Source organism: Symphalangus syndactylus, chromosome 15, assembly GCF_028878055.3.
Source record: "Symphalangus syndactylus isolate Jambi chromosome 15, NHGRI_mSymSyn1-v2.1_pri, whole genome shotgun sequence".
Classification (NCBI taxonomy): Eukaryota; Metazoa; Chordata; class Mammalia; order Primates; family Hylobatidae; genus Symphalangus; species Symphalangus syndactylus.
Window position 1 is genome coordinate 101,281,726 of NC_072437.2, and position 27,886 is coordinate 101,309,611.

General features: G+C 38.3%; 1 protein-coding gene and 1 long non-coding RNA gene across 3 annotated transcripts in view; one reads left to right on the plus strand and one right to left on the minus strand.

Moving 5' to 3' along the window:
- DCLK1 (doublecortin like kinase 1) overlaps positions 1-27,886 on the minus strand; it is a 346,715-nt gene that overhangs the window by 277,585 nt on the left and 41,244 nt on the right. The window lies entirely within an intron of this gene.
- Positions 17,294-27,832, plus strand: LOC134732625 (uncharacterized). Its single transcript, XR_010115964.1, has 3 exons — positions 17,294-17,551; positions 25,034-25,865; positions 26,303-27,832. It is a non-coding gene; the product is annotated as an uncharacterized lncRNA (long non-coding RNA).

The window sequence follows — 27,886 nt, forward strand, 5'->3', positions numbered from 1 at the left end:
CTATTCCTAACCAGCTGGCTCCCTTTCTTTCAATAAACAGGGAGTGAACTCAGTGTCTATTCTCTCTTACTAAATTTTCCATTTTTCATTCCTTTTGGAGATTTCAGAAGAATAAGGGGAAACCTCCCAGCATTTTCCCCAGTGCTTCTTTTTGATGGGTTCCTGGAGAACACCACTGTACTGCTGTTCAATTTTTTTTCTACTTATATTAAATATAACAAATTCAGACACCACTCTGTCATAAATCCATGTCACATTTTATCCCTTTATGTTGACTGCAGGATTTTTAAAACTTCATTCTAACTTCTTTAAAGCTTGCCAGAGTGCACTGATGTTGAGGTCAGTAATAGGGCTTTTATTTCTATTTTTAAGCAGCTCTGATTTATTATAGGATTTTTAAAATAGACAGTATTAAAAATATAAAAAGGCATAAACTTTTAAAAATTAACTGTTTATTAAAAACAAACTTTTAAAAATTAACCATATAATGAAAATATATGTATATGTTAAATGTATGCATAACAATAAATATGTATGCATGTGTGTCTATATAATATATTCTCCGTGGTGGCGGGCACCTGTAGTCCCAGCTACTCGGGAGGCTGAGGCAGGAGAATGGGGTGAACCCAGGAGGCGGAGCTTGCAGTGAGCCGAGATTGTGCCACTGCACTCCAGCCTGGGTGACAAAGCAAGACTCTGTGTCAAAAAAAAAAAATATATATATATATATATATATATATATACACATATATATATTCTCCTTTTTTACACAAATGGCATTATATTATACAGACTTTGAAGATTAGAAGATACTGTTTTAAAACTACCACCAAGGACTCACCCCTAGGTAGGCATGCACATGTGAGTTTGTATACACACACACACATACATATGAAATATAGTCAATATTTAAAATTTTATTATAGTCTAAAAGTAGTTATATCTCAGCATTTGATGATGATGATGATGACGATGAGGATGATGACTCTGTAAACCACATCAGTGATATGTTCTCCAGATGAATCCTGTCTTTTAGTAACAAATCAGAACCATGGATAGCAACACCGGCCGTCCCGCCCCTTTTCCTTCCCTTCAAAATGATTTATTCTTTCAAAGGCGTAACTTCACCCCAATCTCTACTTTCCTCTCTTTAAAAAACCTGAGGGTATAAGTGAGGATTTAAGTGCTCCAGAGGGCTTAATCTTGAAAATATTAGCAATTGTTACTTAAATCTATGTAACACCACATTTGGGAATGAGCACTATTTAAGACATCAATCAATTATTCAATCAGGTTGATAATCAAAGAATAAAAATACCATTGTAAATCTCTTAGGGCAGAGAGATGAACTGCAATTTTTTGCTTGTTAATAATACTGTTTAAAAGAGATCTGGGTCTTTGCTCAGGCCTTGTTTTGTGTGAGACATCCATGAAAAATTATTTGTAGTTTCAGCCTGTGCAGGGTTCGGTTGAGGTTCAGATTCAGGATATTAAATTTATGGAATAGACTAAAGCCATGCTCTGCAGCCAGCATGGCTTTTAGTTTGCAGAATGAAACATGGGGGTGTAGAGAGAGGGAATTCAAAGCCCTGTATTCAGGCTGAGCTTATCTTTTTTCCTATGACCACTATGCTTTAAGAAGAGTTTAGAAAGTCGGCCAGTCATGAATGCTTGTCTATTAAACGTATGCTTCTGGGACAAAGACCACACAGAATGTGAGGATGCATACTATGACTTCTGCCCTCAAAATGCTTATATATTTTTGGGGGGATAAGACAAGTTGTATATAAACAGTCACTGTTTTTCATCTTTGCACATGGACATATTCTGAACAATAACAGTAAATATCAAGAGAATAATTCATCAGTGCTCTACAGGACATTCAGAGGAGAGAGAAAACCTGTGGGCTGCTGGTACTGAGAGACATAATGAAGCAGATGGGATTAGAACTGGGTTTTTTAAAAAGAGTGGAATTTTGACAAGCACACATTAAGGATCCATCTCTGTGAAGGAAAATCGAGTACAATTGCCATTCACTGGACAGGGTTGTCCTCCCTGTAACACTGGCCACAAGTGTCTGAGCCAGGACAGCATTCTGAGAGCCTGATGGACTGAGAAAGAGAACTTTTCCCAGAGTAACCAAGGGCTAGGCTGTGTGAGGAGCAAGAACGAATTTTAGTAGGGAATGAGAACCAGATATTAGTGCCAAGGGCAGGATCAAGACTCAGGACTGAGAGGGAGATCTAATTAGAAGGCAGATTAAGAAATGTGAAGCTAACATCAGAGGTAAGTCTGGAGTAAGGCACTTAGTGAGGAAAGATGAAGCAATTCTAGATATAGGCTGAGAACAAGGTGAGGATCTTAGAGGTCCACAGCTATAAGAAACATCTAAAATGGGATTGCAGCAGCCAGGAAAGATGTAAAGATATTATAAAATTAGACCCAGGATTTGCTATTTGAGGGGTTATATGAAGGGAAAGAAGTAGAAAAAGTTGTTTCAAGGATTTCAGGCTCAGAAGAATGAAGACCCCCACTGATATGGAAGGCCACTGAGAGAACTCGATTGAGCATTTGATTTTGCTTATGTTGAATTTGGCATCCAGGCCAACATACAATTTAGTGGGGAGTAAATGTTCAGTAGAGATTAATTCAGAGCTGGGACTCCCTGAATAGATCAGGAATGAAATCCAATATCCCTTATTTTTCTCAGGAATAAGTTAGTAATGACCAGAATATCTACTAGATTTCTCAATTGACATTCGTGGCCAAAGAGAGTAGCTAAGGTAAATAAAACTGATTCTAATACTTTTCTAAAAAATTTCCACCTGCAAAACACTACCTTTATAGGGAAAATACTACTCTGTGGGTTTAGAATTGTTGGAATGACCTCTCCAAATCAGATGGCAAATCACGCTTTGCAAAGCCCATCATCACAGCGCTCCATCCATTGTAGTGCTTTGGCCACATAGCTTCATTTACAATGAGAAACAAACAGAATTAGTGTCTGCACCTCAGGAAAGTGCCATTGTGTATAAAAGTATTTTCTTTAAGTCAGATGAGGATAAAAGCTTTCTCTTTTCAATTCCCTACGGTACTGCTCCATTTTCTCATCCATTACCTCCTTCACATAGTAATATAAACACACACTTTACTGCTGCATGGAGAAATATTAATGTTAGAAACTTGGCATTTAAATAATACCTTTCTCCCAATAAGCCAAAAGCAGCTTATAAGGCACTATTCCATGAAATCATCACAGTGGGCCTGGAAATAAAATCAAGATCTTTGTCCCTCCAGAGACTATTTTCTCCACTAGACCCCACTGGCCAACTGCCAGCATCAGAGGAAAGAAATACAAGCACAAAAGAAAACCACTTACTTTGACTTGAGGGATTTAACTCTGGACAGTAGAGAGCTTGCACCATAGAAAGTGGGGAGCCAGAACTGACAGTGGGGTCTGACTGGTTTTCCAGTGTAATCCTTAACCCCAAATACCACAGGGAGTGCTTAAACAAATATGCTACAAGTAGTTGGAATAAAAGAAAACCCCTCTTGCTTATATTGTTCTAACCCGGCTATTCCCTTCTGATTTTCAGAATACCCTAAAGCCTGAAGGAGAATTCCTATTAGTATATCATGTTTTTCATAACAAAGATGACTTCACTTAAATCTTCTCTTTTTTTTTTTCTTTTTCTTTGAGACAGAGTTTTGCTCTTGTCACCCAGGCCGAAGTGCAGTGGGGCAATCTCAGCTCACTGCAACCTCCACCTCCTGAGTTCAAGAGATTCTCCTGCCTCAGCCTCCCAAGTAGCTGGGATTACAGGTGAACACCACTAAGCCCGGCTAATTTTGTATTTTTAGTAGAGTTGGGGTCTCACCATGTTGGCCAGGCTGGTCTTGAACTCCTGCCCTCAGGTGATCTGCCCACCTCGGCCTCCCAAGGTGCTGGGATTACAAGCATGAGCCACCGCGCCCAGCCAAATTTTCATAATCTAAGTAGAATATCAATATTCAATTCACATGAGCTATCTATACATGAACATGTGTTTTTGGTCTAAATTCCATTTTCTTAGCATAATAAAATGCCTATTAATCAACAATTCATTCAATCATGTATTATCTACTCAGTACTAGGTCACTCTTTCATAGCTGATTGTCTGTCTTTTAAATACCAACTTCCCGTTCTCAGTGGTACAGTGGCCAGAAAGCATACTTTTTCCAATTATATCAGCCTCATGATCAGAACGATTAATGGAGTCTTCCGTGAGTATGCAAATAGACTTACAGATGTTTATCAAACACAGACATTCCGTATTATACTTCACTGATAAATACATAATCATTAATTTTGATTTACATGCTGCTGTGTGTCCTAGCAAGTGTGTTGAGTGGCAGAGATTTTTAAAAATCTTGCTGCATCATACTTCAGTATGCACTCTGCAAGTGCATACAGCAGCAAAATAACCAACAAATAGTTAATAATGAATTAAACGAGTTAATAAAAAGAGACGTCTGGTTAAAAACCAGACTGCAACAAAACTTTCTCTCAAAAAATTTAGTAACATAAACTGGTAAAGATAAGATACCAATCAAAGAACTGTGCAGTTGTGGCCATAACTCAGACAACCAAGGATGCAGGCATTCTGTGCCCCATCAACCCCCAGAATGCCGTGTCTGCAGGAATGATCCATAGGCTGGAAGAAAAAGTGATGATTATGTCAGTTGTGATGAATGCAACACCTGGTTAGGAATAATGTGTGCAAAACTGTACACAGCCATATGAGGATGGAAGCATATGGAACTGATCAGAACACAATCCTGGTCTCAGGTAAGGGGGACGGGGTCACACAGATCTTTTAAAAGACTCAAAGAAAGCATGTGGTGGTGGCGATGACGGGGGAGTTGAGGGAGGAGTTGTGAAACCATGAGCCTGGATAGAATCTTAAAACTGCAATCAACAGGGCACAAAAACAGTGCATTTGGAGCAACAGGGAAGGAAGGAACCCCACTCTGGCTTTCTTAAACTGAGAACTGGCATTTCTTCTCATCTATGGCCAATTTCGAGTTCCAGCCTTGAAGTAAGCCCCAGCACATTCGAGAAGAAAAACATACCCCACTACACATGTATTTTTATGATAAGTAAAAATAAAGTTTCTAAAGACAAATATTTACTCCTTTTTCTAAAATTAGAAGATTAGATAGGTAGCTGCTGTTCAAAGCACATAAGTGGTTTCACTTCTGATGGCTGACAGAGCAATAAAACTGTAAGCAAAACATTTTAAAAGCCTCAATTCTCCACCAATTTCCATTCGGATTCTTTTGTTTTAGTTACTTTCTCTCCTTCTACCCAAACAGTGACTCACAAATAATTCTTGCAGTATATACCAGTCCACATGACACTTAATAAAAATAATATATCTGGAAAAATGGCAAAAATAGTTTCTAGTTTAAATACTGCAACAGATAGGAGTGAAATGACGAAGTGTGAATATAATTTGGCTCAGCTTAGTGTTTGACAGAGAGCCCAACAAATCAATATTCCAAAACAACCAAACATTTAATAGCGTTACCTTGCATCTACTCAAAACTAAGTGGCAGCCAGAGATTTTCTGGCATTAAATCACAGCATGGTACATTTCAATATCCACCATCAATGTGTTGTTTTTCATAAAATATCACTGAAGTCACCACAACTGGTTGGAAACCCCAAAGTCTCATTTTTCAGACTTTTCATCTATTAAGCACTCTCTGAGAACCCTGTCTAAATTTGGAGTGCTTGTCAGGTACAATTCTGTTCGACTCTGGTTGTGATTCACACTTCAGTTGAGCTTCCTGTCATTTTAAAATGTCACCCTTGTGGGTTTTTATATAAATAAATGTGGGTGTTCCCATTTTATAAATTTTATAAACAGGAACACCTACATTAATTTATATAGTGGCTTTGATGTTCAAGAAATACTGTATTTAATTCTGAGATGCTCAGGGTTTACAGACTGTTTTTGAACTTCACTCATCAATAATCTACATATAAAGAATCAAACACTCCTAAATCACCCCCCTTTGTCCAAGCCTCCTGAAGGCCATATGGATGTTGCCTGGTATCCCCTGGAATGTGCATCATGGGGGCAGGGACTTACTGTCTTGGTTTTTGCTTTATTGTCAGTGTTGAGAACCTAAGGTTCACAATCAAACACAAAACAGGTGGAGAACAACCCACCTGTTACCCTAGACAGAAAGGCACCTGGGTACTCGGCCTAGGCAGTTTCTGGTTTGAATCCCAGCTATCACTTAATATACCTCTTTAAAAGTTAAACCTGTTGATGGATCCTTAAAATGAAAATAATGACTTCTTGCAGCAGAGTTTTTGTGAGAATTAGAGATAATTACATAAAGTGCCTGCCTGACACATAAAGATATCCAAATAATCGCTATGAGGATGATGGCTTGATAGTGATTAATAAATGCAAACTGTGATGGTTCAAATTAAAAAGCAAGAGAGAAGAGAACTGACCACGGATAGGCACCATTGCGGAAATTTCTTCCAGACTAGACTGGATCTATCTTAAATAAACATTGAATATACAAGCCATCATTCCAACTTGATAATCCAACTTGACAATATGTTCAGGTCACTATGATGTCTACTAATGTCAAAAGGTCGATAATCCTGACCCAACTGTCACCTGCAAACTTAATGAGTATATTTCCTGAGATGACCATAATGCAAGGTCTTTATGTATTTGTTTGCGGATGTCTGCATCGGATGTCCTTCGGTTGCTTGCATGTAACATGCTGCCAGTGGCCTCATGAGAACAGGACCTGTGTCTGTTTAATTCAACTTGCCTGGAACCAATACAGCATCACGTGCATGTGGAAACGAACTGATCCTGATACTGAACATGATTTTCATCATCTCAGCTATGATAAAGATTATTAACTTTTAGCAGAAAACTCCTCCAATGTCACCAGAATACCACAAAGTGCCTTTGGGTTTGCCTTTTAGATACGTTGGAAAAGTCTAGATGACCATTCTGGAGGTCCAGTTCTTCCTCTCCTATCTTGGGGTCCCAGGGATATTACAAGGGATGAAGACAAAAATGCTGAAGAGCCAGAGAAAACGTGGGACCTTCTTCCCCCTGAATGTCTTCTCTGCCTCACAAGGAAGCTAGGCCACTAGATCATGGCTTCAGTTAGACTCTGACCATTTTCAAAATATATAAGAGAAAAAAATATGCACAGTTACTCTGCTTCTCAGTAACTTCAAGGCCTTGAGGCTCTTATTTTTGGAGTAAGTCTGGCATCAGTTACTGAAGAAAGGAGCAAAGAGACGTAAGAAGTATACAGGTATGCCCAATATTGCAGAAGTGACCACACCTGCCAGACCACTCACCCTTTTGCTAGATGGGAATTAGGCAAATGGTCAGAATAGGAGAATTTGTTTCTTTTCACCTTTCTAAGAAAATGTGAAAAGATCTGAACAGAATTGTTCTTTTATTGGACAATAATATTTGGTGTATTTTTCAGAGTAGCTAGTCAGGAATTCAACCTTCTTAAAATGCTTTGAAATAACAGCTTTATTAATTAGCATATGCTCAGTTCCTAGTACTCAGCTTGGCACGGAGAATGTAGGCAATAAATATTTATTACATGAATAAATTAATGATGAGTTGGGATTGTCATAAGAAATCTCCACAATCCATTAAAACAGATTATTACATTTTTCAAACATGACCTGAAGGGTAGGTTTTGGCACTCTGACAACTGTAATTAACCTATAATAATCAGGTAAAATGAGAAGTAATAAAGGTATGATAAACATCTCACACTAAAAGTAAGCGAACACTGGGAAGCGCCTCACAGTATTTGATGAATACTATTTACACGTGATGTTATTTTCTTGCGATGCACAAGATTTTTATTAGAGGCATTCATTGAATTTAACACATCAGGCAACATGAAGCATCCACTAATCTGAGAAGTCACAAAGCTTTAGGCATCACTGAATACACTGTAGCAAATGTCCAGAAGGAAATATGTATGGTGAACTGTTCATCATAAGTTTGCTCTTGTGCAATACAAATGCCATTTTCCTGCAGATAAGACAAAGGTCCATGTAACTTTAGTCCATAAGAAAGTAGGGGGTGGCGTGGGTGCAGTGGCTTATGCCTGTAATCCCAACATTTTGGGAGGCTGAGGTGGGCAGATCACGAAGTCAGGCGATCGAGACCATCCTGGCCAACATGGTGAAACCCCATCTCTACTAAAAATACAAAAATCAGCTGGGCGTGGTGGCGTATGCCTGTAATCCCAGCTACTTGGAAGGCTGAGGCAGGAGAATAGCTTGAACCAGGGGGTCAGAAGTTGCAGTGAGCCGAGATAGCGCCACTGCACTCCAGCCTGGTGACAGAGTGAGACTCCGTCTATTAAAAAAAAGAAGAAAGAAAGAAAGTCAGGGGAAATGCAGGAAATGGGTAACTTCATCTTTACCAGGAATAACAGAGTCTATTGTACAAAAAAAAAAAGAAGAAGAAGAAAGGTAATGAAACATGAAAGTTCAGTGTAAAATCTTCATATTTATTCTATAATAAGTGTACCTATCTCCTATCATCAGCATTTTATTCTCAAGTAAAAACAGGTCACCATGTCATTACTTTGACCTCATTACCTTTTCTTAAACATGATTAAATAATGAAAGGCAATGGTACTAATAATTCATCCATATTTCTAAACAATGCTAGAAATGTTCACCAAGCACCCTTCTGTAAAAAAATGCTTTCTTTGGAATTCTTGACTTTAAATGGACTGCAGGTATGTGAGAATAGTTGAAGAAAATATGCAGTCTATGGGAAGCATGAACACAAAATGAATGGACTTCTCAGCTATCTGTGCCATCTAATGTCTAGGATTTCCGAGAGAAATTATCTGAATTGAAATCCCACCTCTACCACATACTATGTGATCTTAAATTACTTAACCTCTGAGTGCTTCCATTTATTCATCTATAAAATGGGCATAGAAATAGCACACATCTTACAGGGCTGTTGTGAAGAGTAAATGAGACATGATGTGAAACATGTGGGCACTGAATAAGGACTCTGTAAATGTTAGCTGGTATTCCAGTGACTTGGAATTGGGGTAATTCTTCCTATAAGATTAAAAGGAAAACTGGAAAGGAAGAATAATTCAGCAAGACAACTCTTCAAAGACTGATATGGAGATCCAAGGCCTCTTAGCTTTTAAGAACCTATCTATATTTTCATATGATATATTTCAATACCCATCACAATCTCCAGCATCCCGCCCCAAATGTAAGAAATATGTCTGACAAAAGAATTACTTTGATAGAGTAAATAGTAGAGGTTTAAATTGTCTTATTTCTAGAACTATAGAAATTGAACATACCCCTGAGAATCCAAAATTCTCTGTGCTACCTGTCACACCACATCCTAAAATAAGCTCAGCTAGAGACTAAAGGTGATTAGGCAAAGGACTCATCTGGCTAATTTGGCACATTGTTTTAAAATTGTCCAGAAATCTAAATAGCCAACAGTTAAATAATCATTAACATGACATTGTAAAATGGAAAAAATACTTATGCCATTATATTACAACAAAAGAATAGAGGATATAAAATTAAATATATAGTAGAATATCTATGCACATTCTGAGTCATTTACACGCAATGGCAATGGTAACAGCAATTGTAAAGCTCTTGGTGTAAAATTATGGCTGTTTCATTAGGAGATATACCTAATGCTAAATGACGAGTTAATGGGTGCAGGAAATCAACATGGCAGATGGATACATATGTAACAAACCTGCACATTGTGCACATGTACCCTAAAACCTAAAGTATAATAAAAAAATAATAATTAAAAAAAATTATGGCTGTTTTTTTTTATTTTCTTCTTTGTACCAAATGCTATATTTTCCACCCTCTAAAAACACACAATAAAAAATACAAGTCCCAGATATCAGAAGAACAACAACTTCATCATGTCTAATTTAAATAGCATTTTATAATATGCTAAGAGCTACAGTATACTTAGTGTCATTTGCACCTCAAATAACCCTGTGAAGTGTGTTGGGCACATAACATTCCTGCAAGATCAGGCACCTGAGAGAAAGGGTCAAGTCACTTCCCATGTTTAGGCAGCAAGGAAGGAGGGAGGCTAGAAATCAACCCAGGGCTTCTCCACCTCTTCTCATGAGAGTGGTCTGGAACAGAAGGGCCCTGGAATATTAGAATCCATGGGTAGAGCTGCCCCATTGGTTCTTGGCCACAACACTTCTTTCCTGGGCTGTAAAATGAGTCTAAATGACAGCATTTTCCCAAACAGATTTTGTTACAATAAGAAACAAGATCTTGTTTGAAGTAACCACTGGTACATTTCTCTCTACGGTTTCCATTCACTTAGAGGTGCTGTAATGAACTTAGCATGGCCCAAGTAAATCAGGCACATACATCCTCTTCCATCATAGAGGGGGGGGTCTGGAAAGAACCTGTGCTAACAACAGGACTCTTTTCCTTTCTTTTGCATCATAATTCAGAAACTAAGGCCTTAAGCAGCCCTGGGTAGAGTGGGTCTTGGTGCCACACCTCAGCTCTACCTCCTCGAGGACAATCATGGTGCCACTGAAATGCCAGGGTTCTTTCCACTAGGTTTCCAATCTGCTTCTTGGAGGTATTCCCTTCTCTCCTAGGAGCTGACACAGCAGGCAGCATTTCCTGCAACACCCTCCAAAATCACTATGCTGAATGAGAAGAGTCTGCTGCCCGCCGCAGAACACAAATCTGCTTTGTTTTCAGCCAGATGTTTTATAGGGGACATCTGTGTTAGATGGAAAACAAAAAGTTACTGGTCTACATATTAGGGAGCAAAAAGGAATGATGTAAACGCATATGTAAAAGCGTTCACATTTTTCAAGTATAGAAAGAAAAAAATTAAGTATTAGGAACATAACCATGGACTATGACCACACTGATTAATATTTTAAAAATCCACAAGACATCTTTCCAGCATTTTATATTGTGATTTCTCAAAATTTATGGTTATCAGAAAACAGAGCCAAATTTGCTAAGCCTGTAAAGTCATTCTGTTCCTATTATTCTGGCAGTAAATGACCTGGCTGATTTCATGCTGGGCAACAAAGATAAATTTATCTGTATCTAGTTAAAATGCACTTGACACTGTACATAGTTTTGGCTAGCTACACTGTCTTGGTCTCAAGTTAAAAATAAGAGGCCATGTAAATCAATCCTAAACTCTTTACACAAAGCCACAATAAAAAGAACTGCTTGGTATTCAGTGAATATAAGCCTCTCTAAATAAATCTTAAACTCAGCTTTGGAGAACTTCTATGTAAAACTTGTATAATATAGCTTTTGCAGGCCAAAAATTAAATCCTTAGATTTAACAAATTCCACTTTTAAACGTTTTCTTTGGCTGAATCTTGATAGAGAATAGTCTTTTTTTTTTTTAACAAATTCTCAAAATTATTTTCCAAAAATTCTATATTTAATAACTAGTTAATCTGATAAACAAAGACAGCTTGAAAAATACTTCTCATGACCTAAGAAACAATAGGGCCTAAGACACACAACTCAAACTAAATGTGTTCTCCACAATAAACTTCTGGATTGCTTTAAGAAAATGCAGGGGGAAAATCCATAATTCATCTCACTAGTTTCAACACAGGGCATTTCAAATCCTCTTTCCAAGACCCTGAGTGATGGGTGCTACAAAGTACGTAGTCTTTCAAAACACACTGAACTGGTTTGGATGAGTTGAAAAATCCAGGTTACTGTGAAGGCAAGCCAAGACCAAGGAAAAATAAAATAAAATTCGTTACTGTTTCCAAATATAGCAGTCAGATAAAAGTTATAGCTTTACATTTAATAATATAATGTCACTTCAGCATAGTCTAACACATTTTTCAGTGAATACAGTTTTCACATCACATTGTAGCAATTTAACTTTAATAATCCCATGAGACACTTAACATTAATTTCTATTTGTCAGAAGAAAAAACTGAAGTTTTGTAGGAATTGATCACTGATGAAGAAAGAAACTAGGCACAAAGCTTTGTTGGAAAAGTAGAGTCCAGAAAATAATGCTTGGAAAATATTATTCTGAACTCTATTAAACTAGAGAAAAAGGTTTCAAGGGCTCTGGATTCTTTTAAAACACAGTCCTCTTCCTGAATCCAAGCGATATTAAATTAAGTTTAAATTAAGCTAAGTAACTATGCCAACATGCAACAGAAATAAAGACAAGAAGTGAAGAAACCAAGAATACACCACTATTCGTGGTTCTTTCTTCAATGAGAACATTTCTTAATTTGTTAAAATTGATTTTGTTTTTCACCCTGAGGCTCCACATATTAGGCTACTTGAAAGCAACAATGCTTGCTCATAAGGCAACTTTCAGTCACTAGGGCAGTGACAGGAAATGACCTGCTTCATCTCCCCTATATTCATGGTATGTTTCCTTCCCATCCCCTCCACCCATCAAATTAGACTCCTCTCCAGAAGACAGGTCACCTTTCCCAGAGCCGCCACCTCTTCCCACCTGGATCCTTGCCTTCACTCAGGTTGTGTCACAACATTAGCCTTATTTTTGTGTTGCTTTGGAATTGCCTCTAAATGTCTCTTGTTTGGATGTCCCCCCATTACTCTCTGAGCAGTGATAGTACTCAACTTGTTAGGTGTACACCATAGTGAATCGCAATGCATATAATCTAAACATTTTAACTGTCAGAACTTAGTGCTATACCTTTAAATTAACACGAGAGCAACAGCATCCATCTGCAGTAGAATTGAACAAGAATGATCACATGTGCTCCAGCAGGATGCTTTGCCTTTACTGCAATCAGCCAGTCAACAAAGAACTCTTTGAGGGCCAACTTTATGTCTGGTGAAGAGTGAGGTTAGAAATGAATTTTGATGCAAGAGGCTTGTGTTATGAAAAATAAAATCAAATCCTTAGGTCTCCAAGGAAGCTCAGAATATGACCATTCACATTTGTTGCATAATGCCTGAAAAGCTGAAAAAAAATATGTTTTTTTAAATCCGAAAACATCCTAAAGTGGCTGCAGTCCCAGTCCTGACCCAGAGGCAATAACAACATCTTCCAAAGAAACCATTTGTATCTTTTTAACAGGGACATAATACAAGTTTCAAAACTTATCTCACTGGATGGTTCTGAGAATTATAAGCAACAAAGCCCATGAAAGTATTTTGAAAAGGGCTGAGTACTCTATAAACGTAAACTAGTAGTAACAGTACTGGACTTCGCTATTCTACCTCTGTAAAGGGTGACCAAGAGGACTCAAAAGTGATCCAAGTCACCCCAGTTTTTGGTCAGAGAATTTCTATGAGGTTAGGTTAGATATTTATCAAACAAGGTCACACTAATTTCAAGTTTTTACCATTAGGTTGTTCTTATTTGCAAAGTTTCTGCAAGGATTAGCTGACCACATTCTCCTTCACTTTTGGTTTTTACCAGCTGTTATGTATCATTTTTTCCCATCTTTATTTATTTTTTTAACTTAATTTTTTTTTCTTTTGAGATGGAGTCTCGCTCTTTGTTGCCCAGGCTGGAGTGCAATGGCGTGATCTCGGCTCACTGCAACCTCTGCCTCCTGGGTTCAAGTGATTCTCTTGCCTCAGCCTCCCGAGCAGCTGGGATTACAGGCAACTGCCACCACGTCCAGCTAATTTTTTGTATTTTTAGTAGAAACGGGGTTTCACTATGTTGGCCAGGATGGTCTCTCTAACTCCTGACCTCAGGCAATCCACCCACCTCAGCCTCCCAAAGTGCTGGGATTACAGGCGTGAGCCACCGTGCCCGGCCCCCATCTTTATAAAGAGACCTAGGAGACATGGTGTTCTGGAAGAAAGAGAAAAAGATACTTGCTTGGCCTCCAAGCTAGGTCACTTGGAGCAAAATGAGTCAGTCTACATGGAAATTTTTTTATATAATTGCATAATAGAATGCACATTTCTATCCTTCTGCTTGTAGCATTTTAACACTTCAGAATTTTTGACCAGAAATAATATGAACATATCTCCTTACACTGCCACTGGAGTGCTTCATTCTATTTGGAGCCCAAATTTCTCATGAAATTGGACCCTTAAAATCCCCAAAATATACTAAGAGTTCTCTTTTCTTAGTATATACATGTAATAGAAGAAATGTAATCTCTATAAAATACAACTTCATTTTAAATAAATAAAATTAACATTTGTGTGGCACTTTCTATGTGATTTTATAGATATCTTATTTAAGCCTCATTCTGTTATTATTATATTCACTTCAGATATGAGGAAACAAATTCAGCAATATTAAGTAATATGTACAGATACCAAGAGATGAAATGGGGTAGAAACTCAAGTATGCCTAATTCCAAATCCTACATTCTTTCTACTATGCTATTTTACTCCATATCAAAGTATAAATTAGTGGCTATCATGAAAGCTAAACTTTACCAGGAAGTATGGGTGTTAGATGTTGGACTAGGCACTTTGTGTTATTTCATTTAAGTCTCATAATAACTCTAAAAGGCAAGAATGCTACTATCCAAATTTTACAAATTAGGCAACAAAGGCTAAGAAACACTAAAGAATTTTCCCAGTTCACACAGCTAACAAGGAGCAGAAGACAGACTCACACTCCAGTTTGACTGATATAAAGTGCATGGTCCTTACCACTAGAATATATTGCTTTTTGGTAGTAGGGAAAAATCTTACATTAATTAATTCAAACACAACAGAACTTGAATTTCATTGTAAAAGCTGAGAGCTTGCAAATCAAAACTGGAAAAATACCGGTAAAGATATATTGATCGAGAGAGGCATGCCAAAGAAATTAAAATCTAAATTACTCCATATAGACCAAATTCTCAATGTTTAATAATTCAAATATCAGATTGAAGCCATTCTTACTACCCTACTTCCTTCACCAGCTTCCTCTCCATTTCTTCCTGAAAGACTTGTCTATGTTTGCATAAATTTCTCCTCTAATTTTTTTTCCAAACTAGCTCCCTCACCTATTTCCACCAAGCTGCTTCTGTCAAGATCATCAGACACCCCCAGGTTATTCTACTCAATCATCACATTTTCAGGACTCTTCTTATCTGAGCCATTAGCAGTGTATGCACAAGTGTCCCTCTGTCCCAGATATGCTTTCAGGGCATGCCATTCTGATGACTTGATTCCTATCTAACCAGTCACTCCTTTTCAGTCCGTTATGCGGGTGCCCTTTCTTTTTCCCATCTCTTAATTTTGGAGCAACCTAAGGTCAATCCTTGAAACTCTTCCCTTCTCTAATGACACGTGTTTCCTTGGTGAGCTCATCCAGTTTTATTGCTTTAAATATTATATATATGCTAATGTCTTCCTGATTTATATCTTCAGGCCAGACTTCTTTCCTGAATTCCAGCCTTGTAGCCAACTGCCTATGCAGTAACTTCTCTTGTACAACTAACAAGAGATCTCAAACTTATCACATCTAAAACTGAGCACCTCTCTTCTTCTACCCCCAACCTCTAGAAAATCACTAACACATATTAGGTGATCAATAAAGCTGTTGGACTGATAGATACAATCCAGCCAGATGACAATGAGTCTCAAAAGAAGAATCACAGCCATACACCCTGCAACCAGCAGCCCTACCTTGTTAAATAGAGTCATCCAAATCCATTACAAAACCACAGTAATTATTTTGCTACAGTCATGAAAGTTGGAGGTTTCTATAGAACTGGAAATTATATAATATAAGGTAATCACAAAAAGTTTTCTGTTGTATCATAATATATAACATCAACAAGATCTCATTATAATTCATACTCATTACTACATGGATTCTGGGACATCTCATCTCAAATCCTCTAAGATATTACTCGCTTATCCAAAATAGCCTATGAGAAGCAAAGTTTAATTCTCTACTGTACCACTTACAGCTACTACTTTTTAAAACAGCTCTACTGAGGTATAACTTACATGCCATAAAATTCACTCATTTTAATTGTATAATTCAATGATTTTTAGTAAATACATACAATTGGCAACCACCACCACAATTCAGTTTTAGAACACTTTCATTACCTTGGAAAGAGTCCTCATGCCTGTTTGCAGTCATGCTATCCTCCTATGTCCAGCCCCAGACAACCACTAATCTATCTGTCTTTATGGATTTGCCTTTTTTAGAAAACAGATACTATTTTTAAGGGCCTCTTATGGGATAGATACCTAAGTAAACATTTCACATAGGCTATCTCACTCCCATAACAACCATAAGGTATCATTATTTGCCCAGTTCTAGAGATAATGAATGAGGTTCAGAGAGGGTAAGACAAGAGTCTCACTTAACTATGTGGGTTTACAAACAAACAAACAAACAAACAAAAAACTACCTCTAAAAGCAGGTATCTGAAGATATCTGACAGATAAAACAATACCATGAATTTGCATAATGCTATCACCCAAAACAAATAAGGAAGATGAATGGTGTTCTGTTAGGGTTTAATTCCATCACCACCTGCTGTAACACAAATCAGCCCTCCAGACAGCCAAGGAGGATGGCTCTGTGTGGCTCACACCTGAACTACGGAAATGGAGCTTGCACGTGTCCTTAACACTTATTCAAAAAATGAGGACCTTGCTACCTCTGATCTCAAAGATTAGCACATCATCGACCTCCGCGTGCAGCATACATCCACGAAACAGACATGTGGACCATGACCACAGACAGATGCGCACCTGAATTACTATGCCTAAAAGTTTATAAAGTCATATTCAGAAATCGGTATAACCCAAGTTAGGGATGTATTTTTATAAGAACTATAATATCTGTTGTATGCCAATACAGAAAATGTGGGTTACAGTTCTTTGTGTTTTGTTTTAATTGGATAACTATTTAGTTATGGTACATTTACATGTACTATAATCTCTAGTTCTTCAAACCGGAATATTAGAAAATGTAGATCAGACACAGTCTGGTACCAGTGTCATGCTACCACACTGATTTGCAAGGATGAACAATTCTTAGCTTCTTTCATTGTTGCTCACTGCTAAATTTCAGAAGGAAGACCTCCCATCTTAAAAACAGAGAAGACAATACAGTTTATTTGGGATCGTATAATTGCAGAAAAAGATTATCTGTTGTTGAATAAATCATTGATAGCAAGTGACTGAAAAAATAGAGTTGAGGACAAAGATGCTCTAAAACGCTACACAATTCTCGGTTCCCATAGACACCTACAGCTTTGGTAACTACCAGGAGAATAAAGATCAGGAAGAGTCATAGGAATCCTTCAGGCTGAAAATCAAGATGGAGGCCCCCTATGAGCAGGTCCTAAGAGTCCTACTAGCCTGTTACTGCCAAGAATGAAGTCACTCGGTAGCAGACTCGCAGCTCCTTATGCTTTGTGCAGCCAAGGCTGCTCCTTAGCAACCAATGTCGACAACTGGGTTTCCAAGGAAACCAGAAAGCCCAATTTATAAAACTATGAAACAAAGCAACTGTAAAGGCAACACTAGACACAGAAGGTAACTCTATTCTTACCATTGCTACTGAATTTCTGCCAGTGAAGTGGTACAAATATTTTATTTCTAAATGTTTAAGGGGGGAGAAAAACCCAATCTTTAAAGTAGACCACATTACTCCCTGACCTCCACATCTTTCTGTAGCAGGATGGCAAATACATTTTTAGGATTCAAATGAGGGATAGCATCAAAAATTTGTGTCTCAAAAAAAAAATAGATGGGTTCTTGAAGGTGAAGAATATTTTCAGAATCATCTGCGTGGTTTTAAATTCCTTCCAAATCACAAGGATAATTCTATTGACTCTGCTCATGTATAAAACAAGTAGATGTATTTGCCAGGCTCTTTTCCATTAGTTCTGATACATAATTACTATGGCTTCCTGAATAACACACTTTTTAACACGGAGGGGGTAATAGATGGAAGCACAGAGTTAGGGGAAAATATGAATGAGGATGAAATAAATAAGGCAGAGATATTACTTGTATGCGACATCTGAGTATTTTGGGAAATCAAGCATATGTCAGATGCCACCAACTGCCTTATAATTTAGGGCTCCCAGAAAATTTAAAAAAGAGAAGTAAAGAACTATTTCTATGAAAAATTTCTCTCTATTGACTGCCTTTTAAGATAGATCATTACTTCTTTACTGCAGAGCCTAGGGTGAATTATTTAACCCATGAGCCTCAAATTCTTGTCTGCAAAATGTGCATGAAATGAAGAAGAGTTAAGTGAGATGATATGTATGATAGCTTAGCTATAGTGTAGCACTAAAAAATGCTAGTGTTGACCGGGCGCGGTGGCTCACGCCTGTAAACCCAGCACTTTGGGAGGCCGAGGCAGACAGATCACCTGCGGTCAGGAGTTCAAGACCATCCTGGCCAACATGGTGAAACCCCATCACTGCTAAAAATACAAAAAAAAAAAAAAAAAAAAATTAGCCGAACACAGTGGCACATGCCTATAGTCCCAGCGACTCGGGAGGCTGAGGCTGGAGAATCACTTGATCCTGGAAGGCGGAGGATGCAGTGAGCCGAGACTGCACCACTGCACTCCAGCCTGGGCAACAGAAGGAGGCTCTGTCTCAAAAAAAAAAAAAAAAAAATGCTAATGTTGTCTTCTTGATCCCTCTTTCAATATATCTTGCATTTCTTATTCTCATCATGCTTTAAAAAAAATCTGCAAGATTATTTTTCTTAAAAGTCAAAAGAATGAATAGAAATCACTGCATAAAAAGTGTTTCTCCGTGAGAAAATTATGTTAAAAAATGTATGAGAAGAAATACCAAATGAGGTAAGGTTACCCATTCAGTATGTTAATAATGTAAAAGATGCCTTATTTCTCCTGTCTCCTTGACTAGGTGGTCCTTGCACCAGGAATTTATGGGCACTTTCACAATTATCATGGATCTTATTTTTAAATATCATCTTCATTTCCCCAGTCTTCCTGACAGAATAAAAACAGTTCCTGAAAACTGCTGACCACTCAGTTCTCAAAAATAACTTGAGAATTAATGCAACTAGTCATTTGCTGAATTCCTGAAAAAGCTCTGACTGCGCTTGAGTTCTCCTTCCATTTCTGCTATTGTACGTCCTTCTGATCACTCCTGAGAACTCTCTCTACATATTTTAACAGCAGAAGAACTTTTCAAACCTTGTTTTCCATGGCAGAATATAATAAGACCCTAGTCCTTGTTTCAGTAGTGAAATTCTATTAATTCAATGATTTGTGGACTCCTTACAATCTGCACAGTGCCGTTCCTGATGCCAGGGAAGAAGAGAAGTTCCGATTGCACCTGCCACCTAGTATGGATGTGAGTAATATCCTCCCATGGGCCCTGGCTCTGCCCTCTGAAGCAATGTAGACTGAGTCACCTCTGTCTTCTACATAATGCTTTCCAAAATGTGTGAAGATGGACATTCTGTCCAAAAAAGAATAATGGGCCAAAACTTAGATTACAGTTTCTTCTTTCACATATTTTAAAGAAATATCAAATGTATCATGTAACCTTTCTGACCTTACCTTCCTTGTCTATATAATAGATATGATAATGCCCCCAGTGGAAAGCTGGAGAGGAGGAGGGGGAGGAGAAAGAGAGGAGAAGGAGGAAATATAGGTAGAAGAATAGAGAAAGTTGTGCCACTTACTGAGCACTTACTATCAACATCTCCCCAAGCATTAATGCTTCTCAACTACCCAGTGGGGTAATCACTCTGTTCTGTCCTGATTTTACAAATGGATACACCAAGACTTGCCCAAGGTGACACTGCTATAAATTCTTAACCACTATTTTATCTCCTTTCTGTATCCCATGCTCTGTGTGCCAAAAATTATAACATATTTTGCAAACATAATTATTTTCCAGCCTGAACAATCACAGTTCCATCAACTACTCATTATGTTACCTTATGTCATTTGGATTCAAAAAGTTCTCAGAAATCTACTTGCCCCTCTCTAGATGTCACCTGGTTTGCCAGCATCCCCCTGGAGATGGGTCACAGAGGCAGTCTGGCAATTTTTGTTAAGAGAGTATTAAATACCAAGTACTCTGCTAGAGCTGGAGACAGGAAAGATGAACAGACAGTCCTTGTTCTCAGGCAGCTAAAAGTCTATTAGCACTAAAGACTTGCAAGCAGAAAATATATACATATGAAAATTTCTATAATAAAGCACAAAGAAGATGTGATGGTAAGAACGTGAAAGGAGAGCCAGATGCAGTCAACACAGCAAACAGATTGATGACTTGGGGGAATGCAGTGAGACCACTACCTCCCAAGGGCCATACACCTTTCTACACATGTCCCTGTTCTGTGGTTGTTTTAACAAGTCATAACACATTGCCCGCTTATTCTGTATCAAAACCTACATTATTTTTCATGAATTCATAATATCTAGCTATTGCCCTGGCCAATGCTGATGTTGGGGACATACACGGAGAATGTGCAATGTCACGAACATTAATATGACTTTGTGAGCTCTGATCCATAACTTTGGTGTGTCATAATCATTGGATTTTCTCACTAACCAGTAATTTAGTAAGATAGTCCTCTGGACTGAATATCTGTGTCTTTCCAAAATTTGTATGTTAAAATCTAATACCCAATATGATGGTATTTGGAGATGGAGCCTTTGGGTGATTAGGTTTAGATAAAGTCATGAGGGTGGAGCCCCCATCATGGGATTAGTGCCCCTATAAGACAAGGAAGAGACCCCAGAGCTTCCACTCTACACCATGTGAGGACAGAGCAAACCAAGAAGAGGGTCCTGAATAAGAACTGAATCTTGCAGCACCTTGATCTTGAACTTCCCAGCCTTGAGAACTATGAGAAACATATGTGTGCTGTTTAAGCCACCCAGTCTATACTATTCTAGGACAGCACCTCAAACAGACTAAGACAATAAGCATACCACTTATGTCTTCTTCCAACACACAGACTAAAATGTGGCTCTAGATAATTCTCATGGAGTCAAAGTCTGGGGTGTGCTACTGAAGCCCCTCCAAGCTCTTGATGATCTGTTATCTGTACCAGTTGGGTAGAGTTCTTCAACTGAGTAGAAATCTCCCACAATTCTTTCATTTCAGCTACCAGAAAGCCATAATATTGTAATACATTATTATTTAAAGTGACTTACAAATTGTAGATACTGAAACATTTTCAGAGTGTCCAGAGGGATGAGCTATCTCTAAATGAAGATGAAGTATCTGAGCACTGGAGCAAGTGGATGGTGAAACACCACCAATTGCAGTCTAAGTGCAGATGAAAAGACAAAGTCAGATTAGCTCTTGGTAGATAGACTTTCAAATGGTCTTATTTTATGTGAATTTGAAATAGTGACATAAAACATTAAAAGGTTGTCACTTTACGCTTACAATTTTACGTAACGTGAATCATTTCCTACAAAAAAAATAGGTCTGACTTTTGTGAATTTTGCATTTTTACCAGGCCTTTGGAAGGCAACTCCCCCTCTAAAATGTGACTCACTGCACCGAGGGAAGGTTGTATGGAGAAGATAAAACCGAGGGCGATGGTGGACAGATACTCCGAAAAGGAGCTCTGCAGTCAGGGAGAGAAAATCAACCAAGGAGCAGGACATGGCATCAAAACACTTTACATTAAAGAACCTGTGTGTCTCAATGGTACAGAAAAGCCCCTGTGGCTACATGGCTAGAGATGAGACCATGTCAAGGCGGTTGTGGAAATGCCTAGAATGTTACTCTGCAAAGTCGCAGTAGATCATAGAAAGAGGAAAACAACAGATACTTTGGCCATGTGCAAATGGAGGCTGATCCAGCAGCTCAAGACTAAAGTTACTGCAAGTGATAACAAAGATGAAAAGAAACTTGTGCATGAGGATCTAGAAGCCTTGAGAATTTAATGAGCTGGGCAAGTAGAGAAAAGGAAACACTAAGAAAACCTCTGCCGGGCACGGTAGCTCATGCCTGTAATCCCAAAACTTTGGGAGGCTGAGGTGGGAGGATCGCCTGAGGTCAGGAGTTTGAGACCAGCCTGGCCAACATGGTGAAACCTCATCTGTACTAAAAATACAAAAATTAGCTGGGTGTGGTGGCATGCACCTGTAATCCCAGCTACTTGGGAGGCTGAAGCAGGAGAATTGCTTAAACCCGGGAGACGGAGGTTGCAGTGCCAAGTTCGCACCATTGCACTCCAGCCTGTGGACAAAAGTGAGACTCCATCTTAAAAAGAAAAAGATAACCTCAAGTTTTGAAGACTAGAGTACTTAGTACCAACAACACCATCAGGAATATTCTGTTTCTTAGAGCATGGAAAATGAATTGCCGCAATTTTTTTTTTTTTTTTTTTTTTTTTTTTGAGATGGAGTCTCGCTCTGTCGCCCAGGCTGGAGTGCAGTGGCGCAATCTCGGCTCACTGCAAGCTCCGCCTCCCGGGTTCACGCCATTCTCCTGCCTCAGCCTCTCTGAGTAGCTGGGACTACAGGCGCCCGCCACCATGCCCGGCTAATTTTTTGTATTTTTAGTAGAGACAGGGTTTCACCGGGGTCTCGATCTCCTGACCTCGTGATCCGCCCGCCTCGGCCTCCCAAAGTGCTGGGATTACAAGCGTGAGCCACCGCGCCCGGCCCGAATTGCCACAATTTTTAAAAAATTGTTTCAAGCATTGAAAGAATGCTCCATCAATAGCTGAAGATATCCAAAAGGCAAGCAATGAAGTGATCATTAAGAGCTATTGACTTGCGATGCTGCACATAGAAGTAGCAGCTGTACCTTACCCAATGCTTGGGGAGCCAAATATGTTAGAATTCTGAATTTTTCAGATTTTAGAAAAATGGTGCAGCACAGATATCACACATTACTTATCCTTACCAGTGACATCTGGGCAGTGGCTTGTGGTCAGCATATTCACAGTTCTGCAGTGACGTACACACATGTTCACATTAGGTGGGATCAATGATGACTATAAAAGCTTCATATTAATTGGGTCAGATTTTGCCAACAAAGGAGTCATGGAAAAAAAAAAAGTCTGTTTCTACAGCTTTTGGAAATTGGGAATAGGACTGAGCTGGTATTTGAGGTAATTGAGAGTTAATGAAGAAGGAAGGTGAAAAAGGAGGGCAAGGCCTAGCTTGTGGGGATAACCAGTGTTCGGGTGGAGGGCATAAGAAAGGAAAGCCGAAAGGTGAGACAAACAGGCGGCAAGAAAACCAAGAGAACACAATATCGTGGAGGATCAAAGGTGAGAGAAAAGCAAGCTGGAAATACCTGTGAAATCAAAACATCAAAATATAGGAATTAGGGACTCAATAAAGCTTCTGGTCCATGTCAGGTTATCTTACATAGGTCAAGGATATTACGCATATTCAAGGGAAATATTCGTCAAGGTCAACAGCATTTTGAATCTGATCTGTCAGTTTCCTTCAGTGGCCTGAAACTGAATTACTACCTTGTCCAGGTAGTGTTCCATATTGTACTTCAGTCTACTTCCATCTTGGTCCAGAAATATTCTATGTAAAAATAATTTATTGATTCTTGCATTATTTCAATATTTAGCCTGCCTTTGATTTTGAGTTTTACTTAACCTAGGACAATGATCTACAATATAATGTTTCCAGTCAGATTTCCACAGTTATTTTTGCAACACACATGGCTTCTGCTTTCACTCTCTATCATGAGGAATCCCTTTCTGTTATTGGGAAGAAAGAGCTTCGACTTTACATCAGTGGTTCTCAACCAGGGGTTGAGGGGTAATTTTGCCTCCCAGAGGACATTTGCCAATGCCTAGAGACATTTTAATTGTCACAACTGGGGGAAGGGAGTAGGGCATTCCGTCATCTAGTGGGTGGTGCTAGATGCTACTAAACATTCTGCCTTGCACGGGACAGGCCCCAACAGTACAGACTTAGCTGTCCTAAAATGTCAATAGTGCAGGTTCAGAAACTCCACTTTCAATAAGTACAGACTTCGGTGTTTGGTAGAAGTTTTGCATTATTCATATCACCAAATAAGCATTTCAATGCATATAAAAATTCAGCATAACATTAATTAAATGGTTAAAATGAAAGCAACTTTTAAAAGAAAAAATTGGAATTAAATAATTATTAACATAATGAAGCTAAGAATTCAATTTGACTCAAGTATATTTCCCCAAAATTATTCCTTTCCTAACATCTCATTAAGTACTGTCTAATATCATGAAGGCTGACAAAAACAGTGTGAATTTTGAAGACAGAATCTCATCACTTAGCGCATCACTAAGTAACTTTTTGGCCAAGTTATAAAAAGATCTAATGAAGCAGAAAAAAATTCAAAGTCACATATATAAAAAAAATTAAGTATGCTGAAATTTACTTAAAAAGACCACTCATAGTTCAAAAGAATAGAGGGCCAATTAGATGGCTTTGAAATGCAAATTTTAATTGTTCCATTTTAAAAGTCATGCCTAAGGTGGCCTTAAAAAGCAGGTATTTCCAAGAAATGGCATTCTTGGAAAGTTTCATTGTTCGGGAATTCTAACCTGTGTCACGTGTAGAAAGCACTGGAAACTGTCATCTCTACCTCCTGCACTCAACCCCAGCACACATGCACACAAAGGTCTCACAACTTATAAAGGATTGCATCAAACCATTGCTTGAATATGCTCTCCAACTTCTTCTGGGAAAAATAACATTTATTCAACTTAAGTAGCAAAATTGTGGAGATTAAACAGAGGGACCGATTTACACAGCCATTCTTTACAGAAAGTTTTGTTTTCCTTTAACATTTCAATTGCTCTAGTCAAGGGGAGTAAGTAACAATAATGCTATAAGACCACAATGCTTTGAAGAGAACTTTAGCATCCTGCAAACCAAGGCATTGGATAAGCACTATCTAATGAGGATGGAGAGGCCAGCAATCTGCCCCCTCCAGATAACCTTATCTCCAGCCCTGCTATTTTAGCAATTATGGCTGACCCTTGAAAAACACAGGTTTGAACTGTGCGAGTCAAATTATACTCAGATTTTTTCAATAGAAATTATGAGTGTGCCTGCCTCTCCTGCCTCCCCTTTCACCTCCTCCACCTCTTCTGACTCTGCCATCTGTGAGACAGCAAGACCAACACCTCCTCTTCCTCCTCCTCCTCAGCCTACTCAAGGCGAAGGCAGTGAAGATAAAGACCTTTATGGTGATCCACTTCCACTTAACAAATAGTAATTATATTTTATCTTAATAATATTTTCTTTTCCCTAGCTTACTTTATTATAAGAATACAGTATATAACATGAAATATGTGTTATGTTAATTGTCAGCTTATGTTATCGGTAAGGCTTCTGGTCAACAGTAGGCTATTAGTAATTAAGTTTTGGAAGTGTCAAAAGTTATACATATATTTTTAACTGTGTGGGAGGTTGATTCCTCTAATCCCATGTTGTTCAAGGGCCAAGTGTACTTGATATGTCACTTGTCATTTAAATTCTCCACAAAGAGTTGGATGGATGAGTCATTTTCCCCAGACTGAAGGCATCATGAAGGCCTGACGGTGTCACCAACTCCCCTCCTGCAACATCAGCTGAACAGATACAGTCCTCGCTTAGACCACCCTCAGAGAGCACAGTTTGTAAAGCTCATGAAAATGGAAGTTGTAGAAAGCACTAAAAGTTGCTAAAATACTTTCATATGAAAAAGACTCAAATCCGCCCACTGGATTAGACAAAAACCTGAGCTGAATGAGCCCCAGCTATCTATCTAGAATTTTATCTTCATTCCTCATTTGTCTTCCTTGCTCCCAGTGGAGAGAAGGGGATATACAAACAGACCGCTGCAGTTAGAAAAAGGCAATAGTTGCCTCAGAAACCCAGCTCCTGGTGAGTCAAAGTTATGGTTACAGGGAATGGGCTCTGTCCACAAAAGTTGCTTCTTTAAATACCTTCTGTGCAGAAGAATCTCTGAAATCTTATTTGAATTTGCCAAACACCTGTTCAGTATTAAACAATGTACCCACCGATTCCAAACTGCTATTTAAAAAGTCCTTAGGGAATGGAGGGTCAAAGAGTATAAACAATCTGTTCTTTATTGGGCTATAAGAAAGTACCATATTAAAGTAGAAAAAGACCAGGTTATCTTGACAGATCAAGATGGTGGCCTGTAGCAACCTCTGGCCTTTGCCTCTGATCACAGCCTTTATGTTCTAGTGACCTCATAGGAAGTTCTCTAAAATACACTAAAAATGTCTAGCTTGTTTTTAACTATACTACATGTTCATGTCTCTGAAACTTCTCTTTCATCTCGATTACTCTGTTAGGTCCCTCCTCAGTTCAACTCCAGTTCCCACTTTGGTAGATCAGCCTGTGGAACAAATGGGGTGGCATTCACTACCCAGTGATAATTAAAATTTAAATGGCTATAAGAAAACAAGTCCTCTACTGTTTATTGGTGCCCATACAATCATCAAAACATAGGTACTGTATATCTTACAAATGTGACTCAAAAAGATTGAAAGTGGAATAGATTCTAAGAAACAAGCAATTGTATTATTCACATTCCAGCTGATCTGTATCACCAAATAACAAATAAATAATCCAAGGAATTCCTCCGGGAGCAATCTTTTTCCTTGAGGTTTCCCGTTCATTTTTTAAAAATTTCAGCAAATATTTATGGAGGACCCACTTTGTGACATCCACTGGGGTGCAGGTGCTTAGTAGGGGCTTGCTACCCCTGCCATTGGTCTTCCATTCTAAGTTGGGAAGAGAAAACTTTTTTCTTTAAGAAACATTCTATTAAACACAGGATTAGTGATACATGAATATATATCCTCCAAGTCAACAGGTTCATTTCCTCCTGGATTTCTCTAAGTTACTTTGTTGTTGCTATTTTTATAACATAATTAGAATGTGCTAGAAAAATAATAGAAATGGGTCAAATTGATACTTTCCTTTCTCAAACAACTTTTTATCAAAAGGAAGAAAACTAAATGTATTTGTTTCTTGGCTATTAAAAATACATTGGAGCAAACAGACACTTCGGATTAGACTATCACAAAGGAAAAGTCAAATAATTCCTGAGGCATTCAAAAACATATGCAGAAATGTCAGTAAACATCCTTGAATGATTTTTCCCCGCCCTGGCAGAATGAAAAGGGTAAGGAAAAACACTAGATGCAAGAATCAGCAGACAGACAGTAGCTCGGTTTGTCTTCCATTTGCCTTATCCCCAGACAGTTCATGATTCTTGGTTTTAGAAACTGGACCACAGGGATGACAGCTGAGTGTCTGATTTTTCAAATGACTGATGTTCAATCACGGGGCACATAGGGGTCAAACCTTGCAGCTATTTCAAAAACACTTATGTGTAATCTGATGAAAAGACATAGCTAAACAGAAAATATATAAACAAATTTGAAGTTTGGGAAGTCTTGTTGAAGAATCACTAAACTGACAGCACAGAAGTAAAAGTAACTGAATTATAAAGGAGGGGGACAAAAGCCCAGATCTGGAAATAGTCATTCTATTTCAAGATTCGTCCTGAAGAACTGTACTTTATAAGAAGTTAATTACACTTGTGAAAGCTACTATCATTCTGCCATTATCTATACTCCCACTAAATCGCTATTAGAAAGACTACCAACTCCATATGTCACATTAAGAAAAAAAAGACGAAACCAAGCAAGTTTGTAAAAACTGATGAAAGGACAACAAACCAATGCAATGGCCTTCGCTGCTGGTTATATGGCACCCATTTTAGCTTTTTAACTTCCTAGGACAGACTTATATAAGTACTTTCCCATCAGAAATAAAATTGTTATACCATTTTCAAAAAATATCATGTGGTTATATAAATCACGATGAGACTTTGAAAACAAAAGTACTCCATAAATATATATATATTG